We start from the raw sequence: 12,704 nt of genomic DNA, 5'->3' as shown, positions 1-12,704 counted from the left end.
GAAAACAAGCATGCTGAGGTTTTAATCAGTAAACGTTATCTCACTGAAGGAAGTTTTTAAGTAAAGTAGTTTTTACTTTTAAAGCATATGAAATAAGGACATTTCTGCCTATTAAATGTTAATTGTTTTATGGCACATAGTATAAACTCAGCATTCTACTGAAATTAGAAATTGCGTTATCAGAAATAAATCACGTGATGAAAAGGCTTTGCAAATGCTAAGTGATATGATTCTCTTGGCATGGTACATTCAGCTTTCAGAAACTTTCAGAAAGCATAGTTTGGCACCTATTAGTTATTGTTATTCTAACAATCACCCCTAATTTAGATAATTTCCCCGTTTGTGTGTCTGTCACTTTTAACTGAAGCATAAAAATCATTGGTAGCCCTCTCAGAAGTGGTCCTTTCTTGCTCATTGCAGTTTTGTGTTAATTTCTAATTACTGATACATGACTATTTTCTTTCCAGCTATCAATGGTTATATGTACCACATTTGTTTAATTAGTTATCTTAACACACACAATTGGCTCAGCATTGATGTGTTAAAACAATGGCTTTGCTTTTTACTCAACAGGTTTAGTTTCCTGCTGCTTGTTTCCATCTTGATGCAGTAAGTGGTATAGTACTCTGGGTGTGTATTTATTCAGAAACTGGACTGTCCTTTCTCTGTGCTTAACTTGCTAAAAATATATTTCCTTACCTGTGAAATTCCTGAGCGGTGCTCTGCCAGCTTTTCTGTGGGGTGGGGTTTGGATAGCTGTGTTACTGCACACTGGATCTGGAATGGTTCAGTGTTGCGAGTGGCCGATTTCTTAAACACCAGCAGCACTGAGCAGTGCACTATGGGCATTCGTACAGTTGTCCAAATGCAAGCAGTTCTTTCACCTGGTAGAAGCTGAGGAATAGAGGTCATTGGAATACTTGGGATATTTTTAGGAAGATGAACATTTCAGTTTTGGTTTTTGTTGTCTCTGGAGTGGGGGTGTGTGGACAGAGTTTTGTCTTAAGAGAAAGAGTGTGTATGTCCCTTTTCTCACTGAAAGGGCCAGGGTGTTGGTCAAAGGCGGCATGGATTAATTTGTATCTTCTGTTGTGATTTCTTTCAACTATAAAACAAGTGCCAACTCATTGTCCATGAGATGATCTACTCTTCCACTCAATTTGCCATTGGAATAGGGAAGCGTTCATTTATTTTCAGTACTTGGCATTAAATTCATTGTTTTGCATACATTCAAGTCATTCTGTGGCCTATAAAGTGTTTCTGTAACTAATGGTTGGAAAGCAAAGCACATGAGTTTAAAACTGAGCAAGATGTTTTGATAATTTTTTCCCTGAATACTTGGTAGTTTCTCTTGATATTATTCTAAAGCAAATTCTGTTTTAGGTTGTATATTTACTTTGCTTTTGTTCTAAGAAAAAGTCTAGCACTAAATCAGTTTGTTATTGTGTTCTAATAATCAGTTTAAAATCTAAGATTTTCTTTCTTTTTTTTATTAGAAGATTTAATGAAGTGCCATGTAATTGTAGCTTACTAGTGTTTAATGTTTAATACAGTGGTTCTGTGGTGTTCTAATCATTTAACACTCTGTCATCCCTGGAGAAAGTGGTTCTACTCTTACTGAACACATTCTCTCTGACAAAATCACCAGCTGCTTTATTTTTCTATTTATTACAGTTAAACAGTTGATGAGGTCTGAATCTTGACCAAACTGCTCAGCTGAGATGTTTTTCACAATAGACACTGTACAAAATATTTGTGCAAAAGGACACAGTTGGGTGGTAGTATTTTTTCATTAATGTGAACACTGACTAAACAAAGCAGTCCTGCCTTTTAAATCCTGTGGCAGCTCAGAAGGGAGGTGCTTAAGAACCTTAACTACTGTCAGATGACAAAATACTTTTTCCATTTTGGAGATTGGGTACTGCTCACATATGATGTATAGGGCTAAATATATGCTTGTTTCCTTGCACCTGTGTACTTCCCCTTCTCTCCCTCCCTTTCCTTCCCCTGTAGGCAATAAATGGCCATTTTGCAACTGCATACCTTTGTCTTGGTTTTTTGCTCTTTACGTGTGCAGTATAGTGTCTGCTTTTAGGTCAGTACATGTCTTAACGAAGTAAAGTAGGCAGAGCCAAGGTGATTCATTCAGGCAAAAAATTGCAGATTCATGCTACTTTTTTTTTTCTGGTGAAAACTACATTACTCATTAAACTATACTTTGTTTAGAATAGATTCAGAAGTTAGTCATAGTTATGAGACTTGCTCTGGCTGAAGAAATCTGAGTAGATGGACATGTGTCACGTCTGAGTGGGACTTTTAAAAGCCACTGCGCAATGTGCCATGTTCCTTCTCCTTACCTTGATGATCATAGAAGCGTATGTTGAGATCAAACCTCTTATCCTAGACCCTTGAGTGACTTTGATGAACAGAGCTCCCCTACTGACCTACATAGGACATGATGTGAGAGAAACAACTGGTAAACCTCAGTGTCTTAATACAATAAAGGGTTGTTATTATGATGGCACGGTCTAGCCCATCTGAGTGCTAGACACCAGCAGACACATCTGCGGAGGTGCCAGAGTTGACTAAAATCAACAGGTGGATTCACCAAGACCCAGAGACTAAGTTCCTTCAGCAAATATCTATGAACAAGGTGCTTTGGGGGATTGTAAAGACTGCAGTCAACATTCCAAACTCTCTTCTATTTATGACCTATGAGAAAATACTGAAGTGTTTTCTTCAGAGGAAGGGTATCTTAAATCTTAGAATCTTGGAGTGGGGGAAGGAAAGGGCACAATTAAATAATTAGGAATTCTGAACATTATGTTTAGGGGTATTTCGGTTGAAAATGATTTTCAGATAGAAGATAGGGTGATTACGACATTCACTGAGTGGCCTGCATTTCCCCACGTGACCTTGGATAAAACGCATCCTCATTGGTAAAGTGGGCATAAGAAACTAAATCTCATGAAGTGGTTGTGTCAAGAAACAGACACCAAGACAAAGGCTTGCACGCAAGTGGGAGAAGTGACCCCACGAAAGCCGAGTAGAGAACAAGGAAGAATGAACTCAGGAAGGAGAGAAAGCCAAGTCAGGGATGCATTACTGAGCCTGTCATTACTTCTGTGGGCAGCGGGGGCAGAAGCTGCAGCCGACCAGACCGTCTGAGGAGCAGAATAGAATGTTTTCATGAGAGATGGGAGAGGAGGGAATTTATTTACAGGCCCCCATCTCCCGTGAGGCGAGGGTTACTCCATGGGTATTAATACTTCATGGGTATTAATTCCTTTTCCTTTCCATGTTTGTTCATCTATTATATTCACTAAGCGGGTTCCTGCAGGTATCCCGTGAGTAAGAGAGGGTTGTGGGTGCAGAAAACAAAACATTTGGTGTGGCTGAGGCGGTGCTCTTACGTTACCCTTGCGTGCAAATTGGTTGCAGTGGTGAGAGGAAGTGAGCTGAGCGAATGCGAGGCAGAGCACAGAGGGGTCTGACACAGCGTACCCCTGGTACCACTGAGATCTCTTTGGACCTCAGTTACACCCACTTCATCACAGCCTTCTGGGTCATCACAGGCTGGAATCTCAATCAATGAGATTGCACCTGGTGGCACAAGTACAGTCCACTGTTACAGCTGGTTCTGAGGCTATGATTCATGTTTGTCATTTTCCCTCTCCCGTTATGCATGCCAGGTTTTACTCAGTTTTGCACCAACACATCCTGGGGTCTAGGTTGCTTTCTTAAGGATAGGCAAACCGGACCTTCACCCCAACAATTTTGGAACTGTGGTGCTGAATTTGCCCACTCATCTGGGCATGAAAGAACAAATAGCTGCCCAGTGAGTCCCTTGGGTTCCAGACATGCTTCTTCCTGCCTGCCCCCCATTGTGTAGCTGCCAGCCCACCTTCTCATCGATGTGCTGACCCTTTGCTTGTACACCAGCACTGTGAGCCCCAGGTGACCCCTTCTAGGGGGCAGCCTACATCCAGTGCCTGTGAGGTGTGTGCGTATAAAGCCTTGTTCTTAATTCACCTCAACACCCCTGAAGGGCCATCCCATCGTCAGAGTCCCCAGGGTGCCTTTATTGAGCCTGCATCGTAACCCATCTACTACCTTGGTCAGTTCTCATTCCTTTCACAGGGTTTGATTCTGAGAGCAATCACTAACACCTTTCCTGCATACTAATTTCCATCTCAGAATATACGTCCCAAGGAACGCAACTTGCCTCAAGTTTCAAGGTGTCATGACAGCAGGATATCAGGACTGCCTCCAGGACTCCTTGCTAAGACTTTAAATCTTGAATCATTAGACAGATGCTACCATGTCAATAAATTTTTCTTTATGCAGTCTTATTTGGGTCTCTCTGGTCCAATACTTTTAAGATCCACTTCCACAAGTTTCTTCAGTTCTTGGTTATAATATTAGCCCAGGTCTTAGGATTCTTTGGATGTGAAAGCTCTTTTCTCTTGGTGTAGGTGCTCTATTCCTTTGCTCAGGCTGTGCTGTGATGTCACTATAGTTACTGATCTTGAATTCAAAGATGGGGGCTATGGCTGGATCTTAATGAGGACAAGTGTCATCTTTTGAGGCACCTACTACACGTGCAAACTTTGCAAGTTATCCAGGTAATGGGAGGTTTCTTTCCTTTAGCAAGGGAGAGGGCTCTGAAGGGTGAAGGATATCTACAGATTCAAGCCTCTCTGGCTTTTTTACCACATGTCCTCCTCCCAGATTTTAGTCTCACTTTGAATGAACAACCTTGAAAACTAGGCCCATACTCGTTGTGGCTCTGCTACTATTACGCAAGTCCTGGGCCTGATCTTTAGCACTGTTTGCTCCATGGCTTTTGCAATAGTCATTAAATGCTTCTCTTCATGTTTTGAATTGTAGTTGGCTAATCTGAGGCTGTCATTTTTTCCCAAGGGGTCCAAAGTCAGTTTTGAATATGAGGCAACCCCATACTTCTAATGTTACCATTGCGCCACACTGCTTCCCACATAAGCTGACTGCCCCTTCCAGCTACACTTCAAATCCATCTCCAGTGAAAGCATCCTGGAGTCATCAGCCAGCAGTAGAATGACTAGAGAGTGACTCAGGTCCAGAATCTCGAACATTCGCTGTCTTGGGCTGCTTCTGGTAATGACTGTCTTAGCCTACATTTCGCCAAAGAGCGGAGCCTGAGAGATCTTCCTTGCAGGTAGTTGATAGGGGGTTGTGATCTCAAGAAACAAGGGTGGGGACTGGGGAGAGTCAAACGGGGAAAGAGGGGGGCAGGCCAATTCAGTGGTGAGTTCCTGAGCTCCGTGGGCGACTGTGGTGGGCACCTGACACTTTATCCTACCAAATGCCCTTTTCAAGTTTACTGATTCTTTCTTCTGCCTGCTCAATCTGTCTTTGAATCCATCTAGTTAATTTTTCATTTCAGTTATTGCTCTTTTCAGTTGCAAAAATTTTTTTGTTTTGTTTTCTATTTACTGAAATTTCCGTTTTGATCGTGTCTTTTCCTTTTTTTGTTTTTACTTTTTCCATATCTTCCTTTAGTTCTTTAAGCATATTGATGACGGTTGTTTTAAAGTCCTTGTCTACCGTGTTTCCCCGAAAATAAGACCTAGCCGGATCATCATTTCTAATGCATCTTTTGGAGCAAAAATTAATATAAGACCCGGTCTATAGAATTAAAATATGTAATGTAATATAATATAATACCGGGTCTTGTATTAATATTTGCTCCAAAGGACACATTAGAGCTGATGGTCCAGCTAGGTCTTATTTTCGGGGAAATACAGTAGATCTGCCGTCAAGTCTTTTTCTGCTAATTTTTTTTTTTCCTTTGAATGGGCCATTCTCTCCTGTTTCTTTGTATGACTTGTGAATTTTTTGTTTAAGGGAGCTATTTAAATGTAATATGTGGTAACTTTGGTAATCAGACTCTCCCCCTTCCACAGTGTTTGCTGTATTTTTGTTTTGTTTTTTGAATGTTTTAGGTTGTCAGTCTGCCAAGGATCAGCCTGAAGTGTAAACTTAAGGTCTTCTTAGGTCTTTTCTGAGCCTGTACCTTTCCTTGGGCATGCATGGTCATGTTCTAATTTTACCTGTAAATGTGGTTGCTTTGAAATGTTCTAGTGTTTAATGTCTGGCTCCCAGAAGGGGAAAGAGAAAAATGAAGGGGGTGGGGGAAGGGCACTGGCCCTTTAAATTCCCTGAAAGTCACTTCAGCAGAGGAAGAGGAGCTTGAAACAGTGAGGTGATGTGCAGCAGCATTGGCTGCCTGTATCTTTGTCCACATCTTTGTGATCAGAAGCAGCCAGAAATCAGAGCAATGATCCCCGATTAGTTGGAGGACTGGATCATTTTTGCTCACCCTGGCTGTGTGCAGGCTGCTCCAGCAACAGGTGCGCAGCTGCCTGCCATGTGGCTGGGGGTGGGGTAGCTGCTACTATGCTAAAAGCTTAAGATTGACCAAAATGAATCACAGTTTACCTTCCAACCCATCCCCTGGAAGTTACAATTCTTTAGTAGAATCTAGAGTTCTAAAATAGTTATATCACACTGATTCTGCCAGTACAACTGTTGTCTAGGTGGGGAGACATTCCTGGTGCTTTCTACTCGGCCATCTTTCCAGAATCCTCCTCTACTGGTATCCATTTTAAACTTCAGTACAACCACAACCTAATGCTGCTACGTAACAGGATGAAACTCTCCTTTATACGAATATGCTTCTTTCACCAATGCATTCCTTAATACCGTGGTGAATGGAGTGTCTTCTGAGCGCTTCAAGGCGAAGATATGGTTAGGACTGGCTAAGCAGTTTGCACATTATGAATCCACTCCAAATTCCCATCTCTAGGATTCTCCAGATTTCTTTGCTTATATTGTGCTACCCCGTATGTTCACTACTAGCCTCACTGAGCACTTGAAATGATAGTTTTTAAATATGTATATTGGACACAATGAAACAAATGAAAAGAAACAAAATTTTTAAAAATAAATTTGAAAAATACATTGGGCAGAGTTCTGCAACTCCTTTAGTGTTTTTGATTTGCTGTCTCTTGTTGAAGCTTGTCCTGCATTCTTCCATCTGCGCTATGTTGGGATAGAATTCCTGTTATGAGATTAGAGACAATGACGGGTGGTTGGAATGTATTTTGTAGGGAATAATCATCCTCTTCTACAGCAACTGTCACCAGTGAAGTCATGTAAAAGTCAAGGAAAAGTTGTTTGCCTCAGCTCAGGTGTTAAAGTGACAAATGGACAAGAGGAGAACTGCTTCTGCTAGCCAGGAAGGTGGGGGGAGTTGGCAAGTTCAGAATTCACAACTTCATCTTTGCCCAAATGTCACCATCCAAAGCCTCAGTGAAATGCTCCTTTCCCTCCAGGGTTCTTATATTAGCATAAAATACCTGACAGGACTATACATTTAACTCATGTTGCAACTTGTCAGGCTATGTTGTTAAGCTTTGGGCCTGATTCTCAGCCATGCCTGCACTATGGCTACAGGGCTATGGGATGTGACTACTGTATAGCTTAAGGTTTTGTGTTATAAGTTCAGGACTTAGGGTTATCTTTTTCTTTGTGTACACTCTTCAGGGCAGTTAGCACCCATATATCATGTAATAATTCTTGTTAATCATAATTATTATCATAACGGTCAAGTGTATCAGTTACTTGACCAAAGCCTTGTCTTCACCCTATACTGTGTCTCAAGAAACTACTTCTTACAGTTCAAGTAATTATGATGCCACTGCATGACTCAACTTACTAGTATTCATTTCTTGCTTAGAAGGAGGTCTTCACTGCATTCATGGTTCGATAGGTAGCAACCCAATCCCAGAGTCTCATGTTGAGTATCAGTTTGTTGTGACCATTCCTGGTGCAAGAGCTGTGTCAATACGGAGCCATTTAGGAAAATAGAAATCACTCTGGGTATCACAAGATAATTTAGTGCAGGGGATTGGTTACACAGGTAATGAAGAACTGGGAAGCCAAGTAAGATACTGAGGCAACCCTGAAATTAGGAAAAGCAGGAAACCGCTACCACCATTTGGGTGGCTGGAATGTAGCGCGGACAGTGGGTTACTAGCACTCAGAAGCTGAGTCATCTAGTAGAGCTGGAATATTTCAGTGGCTATCTTGTGAGATCTGAAATACACAGGAATGATTATCTCCTCGGAACTTGTGTTATGGAAGAAACATCCACTACCAGAGATGCCACCAAAGCAGGGAAAGGCGGGGTGAATACCCTGGCTGCTTCTCTTCTCCCACTCCCAAGTAATCCAGCGATGCTTCCCATTTGCCAAAAAGTACTCAGAAGCCACTTATCAAGGGAACTGGGAAATGTAGACCCTGAGATACAGGCAGAACTAGGGAAGGATGGCAATGAACCTGAGAGCAGGCAGGGAAATGAACAGCACAAGAAGTTATATCCATTTCTTGTAATTATGTGCACACTTTGTGCTGTGGGTGGATTCATAGAGATGATACAGTACAGAACTTGCTTCAGAAGAGCTTGCAAATATATGACTATATTTATATGTCGTTAGTAGTAACAACTTGAATGTCAGATGAATCATCTGGTATCCTCGCATTATTACCTGGTAGGGCTACCTACATAATTTTTATATAAAGAAGAAATCATCACAGATCATCTTATGAGAGGTATCAAATTACTTAAAGTAGCAAGCTTTTAAATAAGATTCTACCTAAGTACTTTCCCTATTTTGGTGACTTTATGCAAAATTTAGCTATTAATTGAGAAAATGAGAAAACCTGAAGAACTACACCTTCCCTCCTATAAGCTTGGCTTTCTTTAGTGATTTGCAGCTACATAGCCAAGATGATTTGTCTAAATTAAGTAGACCACAAATGATGTGTGAAAATGAAGTACTAAACATATGGAGAGGAAATAGTATGGAGAATCCTGCTTTGAGAGATTTATTTCCATGGAAACTTTAATCTTTATTTTTAGTATTTCCACATCATTAAAATATTCTGAGGGAAAAAAGGGAACACTCTTTTTTTGTTTGAGTCTTATTCTAAGCCTCAAATATCCTTGCCCAACTTTTTGCTTATGCCCTTATATAGTTTGTGAACTGTACCTACCAAAAATTAGATAAATTTGGAAAGTTGGCATTCTATACCATGCTTTAGAAAAAAGTAAAAAGAAAGGACTTTGTTTCAGATACGTGAATTTTCCCTACCTTGTGATCAGGAAATTAGTTTCAGGCATTGATCCAATAATCCATGGAATTGGATTCCTTTTTTTTAATATTAGTTTCAGGTGTACAAAACAATATATTAGTTAGACATTTTTTACACCCCTCACAAAGTGATAAGCCCCTTCCCCCAATCTACTGCCCCTCTGACATCATATGTAGCTGTTACAATTCCACTGACTCTATTCTCTAGCTGTACTCCACATCCTGTGACTATAGATAGATAGATGATAGACAGATAGATAAATTATAGTTCATTTATCATTCATTATTATTCAGCTTCAGTTTCAGGTATACACTGCAGTGGTTAGGCATCTACACTGTCCATGAAATGGTCTCCCTAGTAAGACAAGTGTCCGTTGGATATCCTACCAAATCTTTACAACATGATTGATTATATTCCCCAAACTGTCTTTTGTATCCCCATGGTTACCAATTTGTGCTTTCAAATCCCCTCAACTAGTCCCCCGTCCCCACCCCCCTCCCATCTAGCAACACTCAGCTTTTCCTTTATGTCTCTGAGACTGTTTCTGATTAGTTTGCTCATTTATTCTGTTTTTTAGATTCCACATATAAATGAGATCATATGGTATTTGTCTTTCTCCGTCTATTTCACTTAGCATAATGTTCTCTAGGTCCATCCATACCATTGCAAAGGAAAGATTTCATTCTACTTTATGGCCGAGTAATACTCCATTGTATAAATGTACCACAGTTTCTTAATCCAGTCGTCTACCGATGGGCATTTCGGTTGTTTCCATGTCTTGGCTATTGTGAATAGTGCTGCAATAGACATAGGAGTGCATATATTTTTTCGAATTAGCATCTTGGATTTCTCTGGATACATACCTAAAGTGGAATTGCTAGGTCATAAAGTAGTTACATTTCCAGTTTTTTGAGATACCACATAAAAACAGACACAGATCAATGGAACAGAATAGAGAGCCCAGAAATAAATCCATACTCACATGGTCATTTAATCTATGACAATGGAAGCAAGAAATTACATTGGGGTAAACACAGTCTATTCAATAAATGGTGCTGGGAAATCTGGACAGACACATGCAAGAAAAATGAAGCTGGACCACCTCTTTATGCCATGTACAAGAATAAATTCAAAATAGATTAAAGACTTAAATGTAAGATCTGAAACCATAAAACTCCTAGAAGAAAATATAGGAAGTAAATTTGCAGACATTACCCTTAGTAATATTTTTACTGATATATCTTCTTGGGCAAAGGATGTAAGAGAAAAAATAAACATATGGGATTACATCAAACTAAAAAGTTTTTTCCACAACAAAGGAAACCATCAATAAAACAAAAAGGCGTCTTACTGAATGGGAGAAGATATTTGTCAATGATTCATTTAATAAGGGGTTAATATCCAAAATTTATAAAAATCTCATTCAACTCAACACCAAAAAAACAAACAACCCAATTAAAAAATGGGCAGAGGACATGAAGAGACATTTCTCTAAAGAGGACGTACAGATGGCCCACAGACATATGAAAAAATGCTGAACTTCACTAATTTATTTGCAAAAATGCAAATAAAAACCACAATGAGATACCACCTCACTCCCATCAGAATAGCCATCAGTAAATCAACAAACAAGTGCTGGTGAGGATGTGGAGAAAAGAGAACCCATGTGCACTTTTGGTGGGATTGCAGATTAGTGCAGCCACTATGGAATTCAGTATGGAGGTTATCGCAAAAAACTAGAAATGGAACTACCTTATGACATCTTCCTTTTTTTTTTTTCCTCAGTAGAAGGGGGAAAGATTTGCTAGAGAGGCTGAGAGCATGAGAATGTGCTAGTACTTCTTTTAACCCTCCAGATTGGGTTTCTCCTCAACACAACTGGCCTGAGCAGTTGTTTCTGAAGTGTCTTGGATGTTATCCACATGACCAGGTTCTTCTTTGTACATGGTAATGCCTTTCATTAGAACTAAGGGGATATCTTTGGTAGTCACCATAAATATCTGACTTTACAAACTCACCACTTACAAACCATGTGACATTGAATGTTAGATTCAATGTGAAAAAGGCAAAATGTGAATATTTCTTCTATCCTGATGCAGGCCAGCTTGTAGACATTCTTTTGAGAAAAGAAAAATAGAGTCATTAGGAAATGCATAGCATACGTTAGGGAGGCGAGAGGATACCAAAAAGTTGATTCTTTTTGCAGCTTTCCATTTTTGGGTGGTGGAGCATTTTTTTTTTTTTCATCTTGGCAGAGTGCCCTCAATAAGTGTTTATTAAACAAATTCATTAAAGAAGACTTAAAAATATGACAGCCCTTCAAATATTTAAAAAATGTTACATGGGAGAGGGCAATTAATTATTGAGCCTCTCTTTATTTAACAGCTGCCCTTTGTTCTTAGCTTTCCTTCCCTTGAGGGCACACAGAAGAATAAATTAATCAAGTATGAGAATTCACACTAACAGTAGAAAACTTATCAAGGAATTAATTGAACCTTGTACCTCTCCTCTGTATCCTTCCTCTTCAAATTCCAGTCCACAATGCGTGGGCCTTGTTACTGGCTCTCACTGAACCTCTCTTTTTCTCTAATGATATATAGGGGTATTCCTCTGACCTGATTACATTCTGAATATAAATGGAATGACTGGAAATGGCTCCTTGTCAGGGCTGAACTGTGTTTTAACCACCTGCTGTCTAAATACCTATTAAAGTAGCTCCTCCAAGTAGATGCCATTTTCTGTCTGTGGAAATACTCAGCTGTCTGGAGGGACAAGTGTTATGTCATGTGGGCTCCCAGTGTCTCTTGTCCTATCCTGAAAACAAACACCAGAAAGAGAAATAGGAAATCCTTTCAGGATATGTGCCAAAGGCCTGAGAGTGCCTTAGGTTACAGTTTTTCAAAGCAAGTTAATATGTATTTGCCCATTTGCCAGAATTAGGCAATTACTGTACAAAATTCTGCTCTTGTCTGTCTGAAAATGTAGCGGTGGGACTCATCTTCTAATGGAATTGTGTACTCATGGCACCCAGTTTTTCTCTAGTGACAGTGCCCTGTGTCTTTTCACAGATGCAAGGAGGAGGGTCGTGGTGAAAAGATGAAATGGGAGAAATGTTTGTTCTGCTTTTCTGCTCCCCTTGTCTGTGACTCAGAGGTGCCAAGAATAAGGCCTGGGATAACTTTGGGACGAAAGAGGAAGAGGAAAGGAAAGAAATGAAAGGGTAGATTTTTTTTTTATGGTGGTGGTATTAAATAATTGGTAGTAGAAGAAAGAGTTCCAGGAACTGGTGGAAGCAATAAGGATGGTTTATTACAGCTGTCGTCTGTGGGTTTATGCTGGTTAACACAGTGTACCTACAGCCCAGCTATTGCATTTGCATTATTTGTTATTACTGTGAATATGTAAAAGTGTTTTTTTAAACTAATAGAAGTTCTCTTTTTATGTTTTTAAGAATATATGTGCAGGACAAAATGATTGGGTGAAAATATATCAAAATCATGACTACG

Source organism: Rhinolophus ferrumequinum, chromosome 5, assembly GCF_004115265.2.
Source record: "Rhinolophus ferrumequinum isolate MPI-CBG mRhiFer1 chromosome 5, mRhiFer1_v1.p, whole genome shotgun sequence".
Classification (NCBI taxonomy): domain Eukaryota; kingdom Metazoa; phylum Chordata; class Mammalia; order Chiroptera; family Rhinolophidae; genus Rhinolophus; species Rhinolophus ferrumequinum.
The sequence above is the reverse complement of the archived record's forward strand: the minus strand, read 5'-3'. Positions refer to the sequence as shown.